The sequence below is a fragment of the Chionomys nivalis genome, chromosome X (genome assembly GCF_950005125.1).
Source record: "Chionomys nivalis chromosome X, mChiNiv1.1, whole genome shotgun sequence".
In the NCBI taxonomy this organism is placed as follows: Eukaryota; Metazoa; Chordata; class Mammalia; order Rodentia; family Cricetidae; genus Chionomys; species Chionomys nivalis.
The window spans coordinates 21,765,853-21,780,142 of NC_080112.1; the positions used below are offsets into that span (position 1 = coordinate 21,765,853).

A 14,290-nucleotide genomic window follows, 5' to 3' on the forward strand; every position below is an offset into this window, starting at 1 on the left:
TTTCTTTCCATCCTTACGGGTCTATCTTAAACAAGTAGAGATAAGTATTTGCGTTATTGCTTTTAACAACTTAAAAAAAAATGAAATCACATTGAACCCCCATCCTCCACTCCATATGTAATTACTTTGTGTTCCTGAATGAACACAATGAATGAAATGAGATGGCTCAGCAGTTAAGAGCTAATAGAAGACCTTTCTAGCACCCACCTTGGCTCCGGGGGTTCAGTTGCCTCTGGTCTCACTGAGCACCTGCACCCGCGCATGCACGCACAGACATAATTAAAAAGTGATAAAAATGGATCTTAAAATGAGAAAAAGACTTGAACATTTTTTTTTTAAACAAATGAGACCAAATCATCTAATAAGCAAGTTTCCCCTTATGGCAGTGTCACATATCATAAAGTTTTGTACCTAAGGGTTGTACCATGATTTGCTTTCTGCTTGCTCACCATTATATTTCAGCTCATCATCAGAGCCGTGGCTAGCTGTGCGTTCTCAACATTGGTATCTATTGAACAAGTGATCAAGTGCCTGATTTCTTCAGGGTACCATTCTCTGTACATACATGAGTTAGAGTGGGCCTGGTGGTTCAGGCCTGTAATCTAGCTACTGGGCAGACTGAGGTAGGACGGGTTGCAACTCAAGGTCTGTCTGTGCTATGGAATGAGTTGAAGGCCACCTAGGACTGTTTAGTGAGACTCTGTCTTGAAATTAAAAAAAAAAAAAATGGGAGAGCCAGAGATATTGCTCCATAGTAGGCAACTTGCCTAGCATGTCTAGCATCTTTGTATTGGATGCAGCAAAGCATTTTACAAAGAAAGCTAGTGACTAGACAGTGATGGATCAGGGATGTTGGCAAATATTGGTACTCTTTCCTCATCTTGGTTACTCTTGGTTACTGTCTCTGTATCTACGTACCACAGTGTCCATCATAAACTGAGAGTGGCCCAGAGCCTGTTCCAGGGGCTGGTGGTCAGCCTTTAGCTTATCTTCTAGAACTGCTGGATACTTTTTTGATTTTTACATTTTTTTGAGCAGGCTCTCCTTTAGCCCAGGGTAGCCTTGAAGTGGCTATTTGGTCTAGCTGAGGATAACCATAGTTCCTGATCCTCCTGTCTCCACATCCTCAAGTGCCATGATTGCAGGTGTAATGTCAGGGAAAACCAGGTCAGCATATTCCTTAAATATTCCATGAAGCCAAAAGAATACTTTTGTACTGACACACAGTTAGACCATCTCCAGTTTGCACTTTGGGAAGTGATTTATTAGTTCATGCATTCTTGGAAGAAAGCTTCAGAACTCAGTCTTATGAGGAATCTTGTTTACCATGCCTTTACTATGATTTATAATAACACATTATTATAAATATTATAAACTAACATTTCATATAAATAATAGCCATTATCAATGTAATTACATTAGATATTAATTTATTAAATAGTTTTAACTTCAAAATATTTAGTATTTATGCTTATATGTGGCTAATAAAATTTAATTTAGTAGCATTTAATTATTAAATATTAATATTACACATTAATATTTATTATTATTGTTGTACTGGGAATTGAACCTAAGACCTCATACACGCTAGGCAAATACTCTACCGCTAATCTATAACCCAAGCCCTAATTTTTAAAAGTAGTTATATCATTGATTTTAATAGTTGCAGGTACAGAAATTAGCTACTGTCTGTCATCTGCATTGCAAATTCTTCCTTTTTTTTTTAAAGTGAACATGTCAGTTTATTTGTATAGTCAGTTTATTACCATGCTTTTTCCACACAAGGTAAGGTTGACTTAAAAAATTACAGACTGTTTCGCACATTCGGGTGTGGTCCTTGGGCACAGAGACCATTTCCAGGTGTGTGTTACTCCAGTTTTGAAATCTGTGCTGCCAAAGCGAGCCCTGCACTGCAAACCCTGTGCAGTTACATTTGTCATTTGCAGATGGATAATTTTCTTTTTCTGTCACCATATGTATTGATCTTTGCCCCGGTGCGAGGATGAATCCAGTGCTTCAACTTTGCAAGCAGAGTGCTGCCGATCGCTTAGTGCTCACTTAGCCCGTTTTTTAGGGCTGTAGGCTTTGCTGGAGAGCTGAATGCATCCCCTCTGATTACCTCTCGTGTCGTCTCTTTTTATCTTTATCCATCTTTTGAGTTTCTGCTCACCCTGCCTAAACTCCTCACTGCCAGGAAAACTCATAATAAGTGTATAGGAATGCCCACCCTTAAGTACTCGTCGGCTTTTGAGAGCATGTCCCAATGAGATGTTTTAAATAATTGCCTTACTCTCATCCCCTTTCTCTTCTCAGAAGTATCAGACCTGTTCAGTTCTGCTTCAGTAAGTTGCCCAAGCGTGCACATCGTTTTCAGCCCCATGCCAGCAGAGGTGGCCGCTGTGGAAGTGGCTGGTGCAGAGGCCCGCGGGGGACGAGTGGGGGATGCTTCCCTAGGAAAGGGCGATCTGAGAGGATATGCCGCCGAAGAGTGGTGACTTCCCTAGTTGGGGTCCTTCTGCCATTCCCCAGAGCTTCGGGGCTCTCCCTGCTTTCTGCCCTTTGACAATGTGACTTCATTGCTTCCTCAAAAGAGAACCCTCACTGAAAGCAACTTAGGGAAGAAGAGATTTATGTGGCTTACAATTTGAGGTTACAGTTCTTTATTATAGGGAAGTCCAGGCAGAAAGGTAAAGCATCCCATCCACAGTCCAATCTAGAGTGGATAAACGTTGGTCCTTGCTTGCTTGCTCTGGCTAGGGAATGGCGCTGCTCACAGTGGGCTGGGTCTTACCATACCTTTTAACAGTGAAGACATTTTCCTATAGACATGCTCACAGACCAACCTGATCTAGGGACTCCCTTACTGAGAGTCTCTTCCCAGATTGATTGATTGTAGGTTATGGCAAATTGGCAGTTAACTATCACAGTACTATAAACTGAGTTTAAAGCTTTACATTTTTTAGAAAAATGTTTATATACATTGGTGTTTGACCTGCATGTCTTTGTGCGGGAGTCGGATCCACTGGAACTAGAGTTATAGACATACTGGAGTGAGCTGCCATGTGGGTGCTGGGAATTGAACCCGGGTCCTCTGGAAGAGAAGCCACTGCTCTTAACTGCTGAGCCATCTCTCCATCCCCCGAGTTTAAAGTTTGAATTTTCTTGTTTGTTACTAATATATAAAAGCAGTTGAGTATTCTGCATTGACCTCATACTATTCAACCTGTTTAAATCCACTTAAGTTCTAGTATTTTCTTCTTAGATTTTTAAAAATTTATTTTATATGCATTGGTGTTTTGCCTGCATGTGCATCTGTGTGAGGATGCCTGATTTTCCAGAGCTTGATTCACAGCCAGCTGTGAGCTGCCATGTGTGTGCTGGGGATTGAACTCTGGTCCTCTTGAAGAGCAGCAGTGCTCTTTCAGAATTGCGGTCCTGCTTCATTCACAGCGCAGTTCACAGTCTCACCATTGTTGTCCTTGTGCGCCCCAGCTGAATAGACTAAGTAGAAATCCATTCTTCTTTTTTCCCATTGATATGGACAAATTGAACAACACCTCCAAACTAAGATTTCGGACAATACAGAGCGCACAAGGTCTTGAGCACCACCGTGAAAAGGAAAGTTCAGCCACGTGGCGTGATGGTCTTGTATCCTGAAATTTGAAGGCTTTGATTCCTCAAAGGAAGTGCTCAGTCTTAGCCACGTGATTTTCTCATTTATAAGACCATCAATTCTGGAATCATGTATTGTTTGCAGCCCCTTGATTGAGTTCCTTATGTCTTCAAAACGGAAACCAAGAGTTGTCAGTTTTTAAAGTGAGTGGGTTTTATTGTGATATTTTATGCTACCCTTGGCCCACTCCCCTTCACCATCCCTTCCTCCTTCAGCAGGTCTGTCTTCACCCTAGCCAGCACCAGCCTTCTGCTCTCAAGAAGCGTTCTGTAACAAACAACCAAACCTAATAGTAAGTGTAGGAGGTGTGATGGACTGTTTGGTAAGGTTTTGGGATGAAAATCTCACCGATTTGAAATAAAAGAAGTCAAGTTTCTATAGTTTTTTTAGTGCTGCTGATGGATCTTTCCAGGCAGGAGGAAAGAATGAAAGGCCCTGCAGCCAGGGAGAAACTGCCTGTCAAGGTCAGCTTCCTTTGAGACACTGGCTGCTTCAGTCCTGGTTTGTAGTACCAGATCTCCCCCTGCAGGCCACTTAGTGCTTAGTTCAGTCTTTTTTTTTTTTTTTTTTTTTTTTTACCAAAGGAAAACTGGTTTAGCGAAAGCCAGACAGATGGGATGGAAAGGAAGCTCTCTTCAGTCCAAAACCTGCCTTTCAGAAAACCGTGTCTGCCTGTGATAGTGCTTAAAATGAAAGCGTGTTCTGGTACAGCATGCCCCCCACCCCCGGTATGTGGGAATAGAGGTAAATAATTCAGAACGACTGGTTTTCCTATCTTAGTCCGAGAACTCAGGTCCATTACTGACAAAGGCTTTCCTGCTGCCTAGGGCGGGACGAAGGAAAGGGCCGGTTTACTAAGAGAAGCCAGAGGCTGGTGAGCAGGAGGCTCCAGTGGCCGCCTGCTGTGTGTCCTTGGCTCTGCGTGGGTGCAGTGGGGACTGAGAAAGACAGCCAGTGCTCCTCCAGAGGAGTGGGCTTCAAGGCTGGCTGGAGTGGGAGGAGCGTCCAGAGGACAGGTCTTTGAGGGCGGGTGAGGCAGCTGGGAAGGTATGTATTGGCGAACCCCAAAAGGGAGACTTGAGGAGACCTCACTGGCTATCTCCGCACAGGCTCAGAGTCTGCTAATTCTTGGGTAGCAAGAACTTTCTGTATCTTTGGTTCCGAAGGCCGTAGCAGAGAAGGCTTGCGCGGTGGGGTTCATTTTGGGGATTCACTTGGCAAAATAAGAGTTCTTTTTTGTAAAGGTTTCGGTCATTCCGCCATTTCCTCACCACGTCATTTCCAGCCGGAAGCCAGTTTAAAGAAAGCATTTCTCCTGAAGCCTGCGAGTCTGTTTCTCTGGCCATTAGGTGGCAGTTTTGCTTTAAGACGCAATCGTGCGCATTGCTTCACCCGCCCTTTGTGTTTGAAAAAAAAGTTAAAAAGTTGGAGTTGGTTTTTTTTTTTTTTGCCTGTTGGGATTATGGGATTGATTTGCTGCCTTCTGTAGGTTCCCTCCCAACAATTCAGGGTGTGTGAATTGGGAATGCTTTGATTTTTAAGTTGCTATTTCACCTGGGGGGCATCCTAGGCACCCAGGCTTCTTAGTGTCTCATCTAAACTATCTGGTCATTATCCCTCTTATTGGTCCGGGGCTCATGGACCTTTGTGGGTACATTTTTGCAATAAAGACTAAATTTAATTTTGGTGTAGAAATTTGTGTAATGAAAACAATTCACACCACAGTCTTATCACTCTGTGGTCATTATTACTTACATTTTTATGATAATTGTCTTGTAGGTTTTCTCCTTCATAAAGGTACATTTTTAAAGATCCTGCAATCCATTTCTGCCTTGGTACTTTTAACATCTCTTTACATACATACATGTCAACTCCAAAACCACAGCTCTCCATCTTAAAGAAAATAAGAGATAGTTTGTTTCAGAGCCATTTTGAGTGACCATGGTCAAGGAACACAGACTTAGGTTAACCAAAATTCCATGTTCCAAGTGGAAGCAGTTTCATGGAGTTTTAGAGTTTTAGAGAATAAAGAAAGTCATGAATCAAGACAAAGTTAAAATACGTTGACAGATGCATCAAAGAGGTTGATACGCTGAGAAGAGGGGAGTTTCTTATGGCTCAGGATGCCTTCTGACCTTTGGTTTGGTGGAAGCTGGTGCTCTGCTCAGTTAATAGATTCCAGAAGGTTTCTGTTAGAACAAGATGTCCAACATAGAGGTGGACAAGGAAGGGCTGTTCCTCCTTAGGGCTAGAACTAGCTGAAGAGAAAGTAATTAGGTTATGGACCAGCAACATCCGGCGCAGTTCTCTACCCTCGAGTCTCTGCAGATACAGCTCCTATTCAGTTTCTTTCCTCTACACACACGTATACTCATTGCAATAACCCTCATTTACATGTTGTAAGCTAAGCCTCAGTAATGAAACCACCAGTCGGCTGCTCCATGCTTAGTGGGGGAGGGTTATTTTAGGTCAGAGAGACCAGCCAAAGTCATCTGGGGAATCTGCCATGGCTTCCTCTCCTGCTGAGAGATATGAGCAGATTGACAATTGCCAGAGCTATGGGAGCAGAGAAGATAGCAAGGCCAGTGGGAGAGTCCTGCCAATCATAAGGGGTTATGTTGTTGGGAGCGCAGCAGCTTAGCTGACACAGTTTGGGGACTCATTTGGGGCTCCGGTGTGTTGGAGGCTTGTTTGAGTTCATAGAGAGCTAGATGCCCTTTGCAGAGGTTGGGAAGCTGTAGGAGCAGAAAAGAAAGTAATGGTTTTCCTGGTAATCAGAAAGCCAGTTGACATGGTTTCTGAAGAATGCTGAGTGTCTGCTGAGTCAGAATCCAGCCTGCGCTGAGCCCACACTGCCATTTTGGGGATTGAGACCTGACACATGTATTAACCAGTCTCATATGTAACATGAATCACCTTGATCAAATAATCATTTAAAAGGTATGAACATTTTTCTACATAAAACATTGTTCCAGCGGTGTCACACACATTTAATCAAAACACTCTGTGAGTCAAGGCCAGCCTGGTCTACAGAGTGAGTTCCAGGACAACCAAGGCTGTTTATTATAAAGAGAAACCCTATCTCAGAAAACCAACCAGCCAACCAACCAAGCAACCCCCCCCCAAAAAAAAACTATTGTTCCTATTCTTTTAGTTTGCTTTCTTTTTGCTCATCATTGTTTTCTTAGCATACTAAAATGTGCCCAGAAGTGTGCTCTCAATATGTAGATTTTGTTCAATATGTATATAAGTGATAGTTTCTTCAGAGTAACTTTTAGAAGACTACATTTTAAAGATTTATTTTTAATTGTGTGTATGCGTGTATGCACGAGTACATGTGTATGTTTGTGTATGTACAAATGAATGCAGGTGTCCACAGAGGTAAGAGGCATCTGATCCTTTGGGGCTGGAGTAACAGGCTGTTGTGCGCCACCAAATATGGATGCTAGGAACCGAACTCAGGGCCTCTGTAAGAACATTACTTGCTCTTAACTGCTAATCTGTCATGCCAGCTTTTTATTTGGTAATTTTGTTTATAAAGATAACATTTCATAGTACTCTCTAGCGTTTGAACGTTCACCTAACATGACTTTTCTTTCCACTTAACACTTTATTCTAAGCCATGAAGATGTTATAATTAAAATAAATCTTTTGTGGCTAGAGAGACGACTCAGTGTTTAAGAGCATTTGTTGCTCTTGTAGAGGATTCAGGTTCAAGTTCTAGGACCTACACAGTGGCTCGTGACCATCCATAACTCTAATTCCAGGGGATCCAATTCCCTTGCCTTCTTCTGCCCTCCATGGGCACCAGGCACACACATGGTACATAGATATACATTCAGGCAAAATGTTCATACACATACTAGTAAATTTTTTAACTTTAAAAGTAAAATTCTTCACTTATGTATTAGCAATAGGAGAGCATGTTGCAAAGCCATATACAGTGTAGAGTGTGAGAGATCGGGGCATTGGTGAACGTTCTTGTTGTCCTTGCCATGTCCTGAGACTCTTGATGCTTAGCTTCACATCTGTATGGCATGTTTACCACAAATAGAATTCATTATTAAATGCTATTAGTACCTGCTTCAGGCAGTGATGCCTTACATAGTAGCCTAACAGGCCCTTACTGTGTGCCTTGCCAATGTTCCATGTCATGTTGTTATTATTTCTCATATTTGTTAAAATGTGGAATAGATACTTCTTAGAAAATTGAGACTATGATAAAATGTATCTTTAAAAAAGATAGCCAGGCAGTGGTGGCGCACGCCTTTAATCTCAGTATTCAGGAGCCAGAGGCAGATGGATCTCTGTGAGTTGGAGGCCAGCCTGCTCTACAGAGTGAGTTCCGGGACATCTAGGGCTACACAGAGAAATCCCGTCTGAAAAAACAAAACAGAATGAGGGAATGGGATGCTCAAGAAGGGGGAAGGACAGTGAGGGAGAGAAAAAAGAAGAGAGATCTTGATTGAGGGAGCCATTAAAGGGCTATTGAGAATCATAGCATTAGGGAAATCCCAGGAATCCACAAGGATGACCCTAGCTAAGACTCTAAGCAGCAATGGAGAGAACACCTAAACTGGTCTCCCCCTGTAATCAGATTGATGACTACCTTAATTGTCATCATAGAACCTTCAACCAGCAACTTCTGGAAGCAGATACAGAGATCTACAGTGAATCACTGGGCTGAACCACCTGAGACCAGTTCAAGAGTGGGAGGAGCGATAATATGAGCAAAAGGGTCAAGACCGTGATGGTGATACCCACAGAAACAGCTGACCGGAGCTGCTGAGAGCTCACTGACTCTGGACTAACAGTGAGGGAACCTGCATAGAACCAAACTAGGCCCACTGAATGTGGGGGTCAGTTGTGAGGCTTGGGTAGTCTGTGGGGCCCCTGGCAGCAGGACAAGGATTTATTCCTAGTGCATGAACTGGCATCTAGGAGCACTTTTTTTTTTTTTTGAAGGATACCTTGCTCAGCCTAGAGGACCTTGGTCATGCCTTGAACTGAAGTGTCAGACTTTGTTGACTCCCCATGGGAAGCCTTACCCTTTCTGGGGAATGGATGTGGGTGTGGGGTGGGAGAAGGAGGGGGAAGCAGAAGAAGGGGAGGGAGTGGGAATGGGGATACCTATGTAAAATGAGAAAAGATTATATTAAAAATTCTTAATAAAAAATTAAAAAATGAAGGGTCAGGGCTCATGGAGCCCAGGCTAGCTGCAGCTGGGAATGATCTGATCTTCCTATCTCCGTGTCTTAAGTGCTTGGCTACAGCTAGGAACTTCCATACTCAGTTTACTTATGGTTTGGAATCAAGCCTAGAGCTTTGTGTGTGCCAGGCAAGCATCCTCCCAACTCAGCTCAGTGATCTTCAGTCCCAAATACACTAAATGTCACAGCTCATGTATGTCTATATTGGGCTTCCCATTTCTGTGTTCTAATCAAAAAAGAATAGTGTTATTTGTAAGGCAATCCCTGAAAGAAATATGAATCAGGAAAGCACATTCATACGTTTCTCAAAGATGTCCTTTCTATAAAAGGAAGAGTATTTTGTGTGGATAGGTTTTTACTATCTTGAATTGTTTACAATATGTTTCTTGAAACAGACTTATTTTATTAAAAACCTAGACTCTTTATACTTTGGGCATATACCAAAGGAAAGTTAATACCCAGTATATGAAAATTCTTGTATTTTATGCCCTCACTAGCACTTACTAATTTTAAAATATCATATTAGATAGTTAATAGCTGCAGGTATATAAATGAATCCCAGTCCCTTGTCAGACTGCAGCAAGTTGTTGTCAGGAATCATGGCAGCTGCAACAGGGCCTCAATGGCAGTGTGGGTCCTGAGTGTCTGGATGCAGCCCAGTGTCCAAGTGTCCCACAGAACATAATGATGCCAGCAGGCCGGCTATGTGTGTCCTAAGCTTGGTCCTGCTGATCAGGTACCCCTTTCCATGGGGGTGGGGAAGGCAGGACCACAGGTTCTCATTCCAACTCCTCTGTGGGGGCATTAGCAGCTACGATGTCATCAGGACTGGTACCCTTCTGCTGAACGTATTGAACCAGATGTTCTGGAAGCCATCTCGCTTGATCCTAATCCTGTGAAAAAACACAGACATGCCATCGACTTCAAATTAATACAGGATTGGGTCCTTTCCATAGTCTAGTGCAAGGGTCTCTCCACCTTGCTTTAGCAAAGGTCGCCTTGGTGCAAAATCTGTCCGCAGCAGATTGCTCATGAACATCCATATTCAAGAAGTTTAGTGTAAATAGTACATGACTCAAAGCATTGTGTGGCGATTTTAATTTTCTTGTTTTTATCCTTTTAAGTTGTTTTCAAGGAGCCATGGGCATGCTCCACAATTCCTTTTCACCATTAACAATATATGCAGCTCTTCCATTGGGAGAATCATCTGTAAAATTTAGCATAACATTCTTTAAGGGATCTTTCGCTACAACATTAGGAAAAATAAAGGAATATAGTTGTGAGAATTGCAGCAATGATCAGCTGGGAAAAGATTATTAATCTGACCTTGAAATTGAGCAAATGCAATTACCCAAGAATCACTATTTTAAAATAACCAGTCTGTTGCTTAGTATAAGGAACATTGATCATAGCCGGTTATCTGCTAAAAATACCTCCTAGATTCCATACTGCTCTTCTACGCTAAGCAAGCTAGTGCTCCAGTAAGGGTTTAAAACCTTAACTGGTGACATGGAAAGGTACAGCCATGAAAGCGGACTGTTTCGCCATAAAACTGCTATAGGAATAAGTTTTGTAGGTAATATACAAGCTGGCCAAAGCTGATCATAATTAATATATTATACTCGGTGTTTCTGTATAGCATACTCTACCTGCTTGAGTACCTGTCTGGCAGCTTCTGTAAGCTTTCTTCTGTAATTTGGGTCACTCACTGCTCCCTTTAAAATTTTTACTTAGTAGCTCAAGGTCTCCCATAAGAGTATTATAATTAAGGTTTTAGCCCTTTTGTGTCTTATTAAAAATTTGTAAACTACCTTTCTAATCCAAGTTGCAAGTCTGCCTAGCTGACAGAAAAATGGAAGAAAAGAAAGTGTATTCAACAAAATGGTACTGGCGTAACTGGACATCAACATGCAGAAGAATGAAAACAGATCCATAGCCATTGCTGTGCACAAAACTGAAGTTCAAATGGATCAAAGACCTCAAAAATAAACCAACCATACTGAACCTCATAGAACAGAAAGTAGGAAGTACACTTGAACATATTGGTACTTCCCAAATACTACCCCAGTGGCACAGACACTGAGAGAAACAATTAATAAATGGGATCTCCTATAACTTAGATGCTTCTATAAAGCAAAGGACACAGTCAACAAGACAAAACAGCAGCCTACAGAATGGGAAAAGATCTTCAAGAATCCCATACTGGACAGAGGACTGATTTCCAAAATATAGAAAGAACTCAAGAAACTAGACATCAAAAGGACAAATAATCCAATAAAAATGGGGTACAGATCTAAACAGAGAACTCTTAACAAATGAACCCCAAATGACTGAAAGACACTCAAGAAATGCTCAACATCCATAGCCATCAGAGAAATTCAAATCAAAATAACTCTGAGATTCCATCTTACACCTGTATGAATGGCCAAGATCAAAAACACTGCTGACAACTTATGCTAGAGAGGTTGTGGGGTAAAGGGAACACTCCTGCATTGCTGGTGGGAGTTCAAGCTGGTACAACCCCTTTGGAGGTCAGTGTGGCAATTTCTCAAAAATCTAGGTAACAACCTACCTCAAGACTCAGCAATACTACTTTTGGGTGTTAAGAAAAATCTTCTCCATCGGCACACAGAAATCCAGTTAAGCCATATTAAACCGAATTAAAATGCCCATGTTTTTAATAAATGCAGCACTCTTGGGTGGCCGAAAGCATGGCAGGGGAGACAAAATTGGGGAGCACATGCAAAACCTGGGACCACGTATTCCTCCTCTGGGTGCCTACTTAAATACCCTGTGGGAGTGGTCCTGGACTTGGCATGATGGGATTTGGAGTCAAGACCAATGCAACTCCCAGGCCAGGGTGCTGGGATGGATGCCAGGGGCTAGGGTGACGCTCCCAACTTAACATCACATTCCTGACTCTTTGGATATAGGGGTGACACCCAAACAGGAAAGAATATACCTTCGCAGCACCTCATGGAACCTTCTTGAAAATTGATCACATACTCGGTAACAAAGCAACCATCCACAGATACAAAAACATTGGAGTAGCCATCTGTGTCTTATCGGATCACCATGAAGTAAAGCTAGAACTTAACAAAAATACTACCCCCAGAAAGCCTACAAACTCGTGGAAACTGAACAGTCAAATACTGAAGCACACCTAGGCCAAGGAAGAAATAAAGAAAGAAGTTAAAGTCTTCTTAGAAGTCAGTGAAAATAAAGACACAACATACCCAAACCTATGGGACACTATGAAAGCAGTGCTAAGAGGAAAGTTCATAGCACTAAGTGCCCACATAAAGAAAATGGAGAAAGTTCATATTAGAGATTTTACAGCACACCTGAAAGCTCTAGAAAAAAAGAAGCAGACTCACCCAGGAGGAGTGGAAGACTGGAAATAATGCTGGTGCTTGGATGGATGCCAGGGGCAAGGGTAACGCTCCCAACTTAACATCACATTCCTGACTCTGGATATAGGGGTGGCAGGAAGCTGAGGTGATAAGTATGACCAACATTTTAGGCTGTCTTTGGAAAAAGGGGTGTAGACTCAAGTCTGGCTACTTCTTGCAGGCATGGGACGATATGGGGGAGGGGAGAGGGGAGAGGGGAGAGCTGAAAGTTGGCCTGCTCATGCTCAGCAAAAGGTGTGGATGGAGTGGCATCCAGTTTGCTGTAGTTCTCAAGCAGCTGCTTTATGAGGAGATGCGAAGGCAGTGGCTAGGAGAAAAAAAAATGTTGTTATTATTGGCCCTATGAAATGGGGCCAGCCATGGGATGAGACACAATAGCAGATGAAACCAGATTTTAGTTGCCAAGTGTCCTTGATCCAGAAGGGTTGGCAGGTGTCCTTGAAGTCCCAGGAGCTGGTGCAGGTGCTTTTGGTGTTGTTCTGGGAGTACTTTGTAGGTCTTGGCTTAGGCAGCAGGAGTGACCTGTAAGTATGCTTGAAACTACCTGGGGTTAGTGTAGCAGTAAAACAATTAAAGGAATTGGGAACCTTGGATTTTACCAGACCTGATTTTGATGTAGCAATGGAACTATTTAGGAACCTGTAAGAGAACTGGAACAGATTTTTTTTATTGTTTATTTATTTATTAAAGATTTCTGCCTTCTCCCCGCCACCACCTCCCACTTTCCACCCCCTCCCCATCAAGTCCCCCTCCCTCATCATCCCTAAGAGTAATCCAGGTTCCCAATAAAGGATTGTCTGGAGGCATTACCATCCCTGACTTCAAACTCTATTACAGAGCTACAGTATTGAAAACAGCTTGGTATTGGCATAAAAACAGAGAAGTTGACCAATGGAATCAAATAGAAGACCCTGACTTTAACCCACAAACCTATGAACACCTGATTTTCGACAAAGGAGCTAAAAGTATACAATGGAAAAAAGAGAGCATCTTCAACAAATTGTGCTGGCAAAACTGGATGTCAGCCTGTAGAAGAATGAAAATAGATCCATATCTATCACCATACTCAAAACTCAAGTCCAAATGGATTAAAGACCTCAATATCAGTCCGAACACACTGAACCTGATAGAAGAGAAAGTGGGAAGTACTCTACAACACATGGGCACAGGAGACCACTTCCTACGTACAACCCCAGCAGCACAGACATTAAGGGCATCATTGAATAAATGGGACCTCCTGAGACTGAGAAGCTTCTGTAAAGCAAAGGACACTGTCATTAAGACAAAAAGGCAACCCACTGACTGGGAGAAGATCTTCACCAACCCTGCAACAGACAAAGGTCTGGAACAGATTTTATGGCAAAAGGCTATTGCTTTAGGTTAAAAGGCATGAACATTTTAGAAGGCAATTAAAGAAAATTGGGAACTCTGAACCTCCAAAGATTGAAACCTGTTAATCCTGTTAAAGAACAGTACCTTGAGTTGTCAAATGCCTTTAGAGAGATATGGGAGGAATAAATGAGCCAAAAATGTGACAGCTTTTTGCTATGCCTGCAATTCCAAATCCTTTCCTTAGTCCTTGGAGAATACCACTTTTATTTATTTATTTTTTACTTTATAAATAATACCATTCAAAATTTTCACTTCCTCCCCTCCTCCCCCTTCTTTCCTGCTCCTTCACTTACCCTTCCTCCTTCCCTCCAGTCCTAAGAGAGGTCAGGGTACCCTGCCCTGTGGGAAGTCCAAGGGCCTCCTCCCACCATCTAGGCTTAGGAAAGTATGCATCCAAACAGACTAGGATCCCAAAAGGCCAGTACATGCAGTACAGACAAATCCCAGTGCCATTATCATTAGCTTCTCAGTCTGCCCCAGTTGTCAGCCACATTCAGAGGGTTCAGTTTGATCCCATGCTTATTCAGTCCCAGTCCAGCTAGATTTGGTGAGTTCCCATTAGATCAGGCACACTGTCTCAGTGGGTGGACCAATCCCTCGTG

At 42.5% G+C, this 14,290-nt stretch overlaps 1 protein-coding gene across 2 annotated transcripts in view; it reads left to right on the forward strand.

Moving 5' to 3' along the window:
• LOC130867375 (protein FAM156A/FAM156B-like) overlaps positions 1–14,290 on the forward strand; it is a 138,219-nt gene that overhangs the window by 581 nt on the left and 123,348 nt on the right. The gene's annotated exons all lie outside the window — the stretch shown is intronic.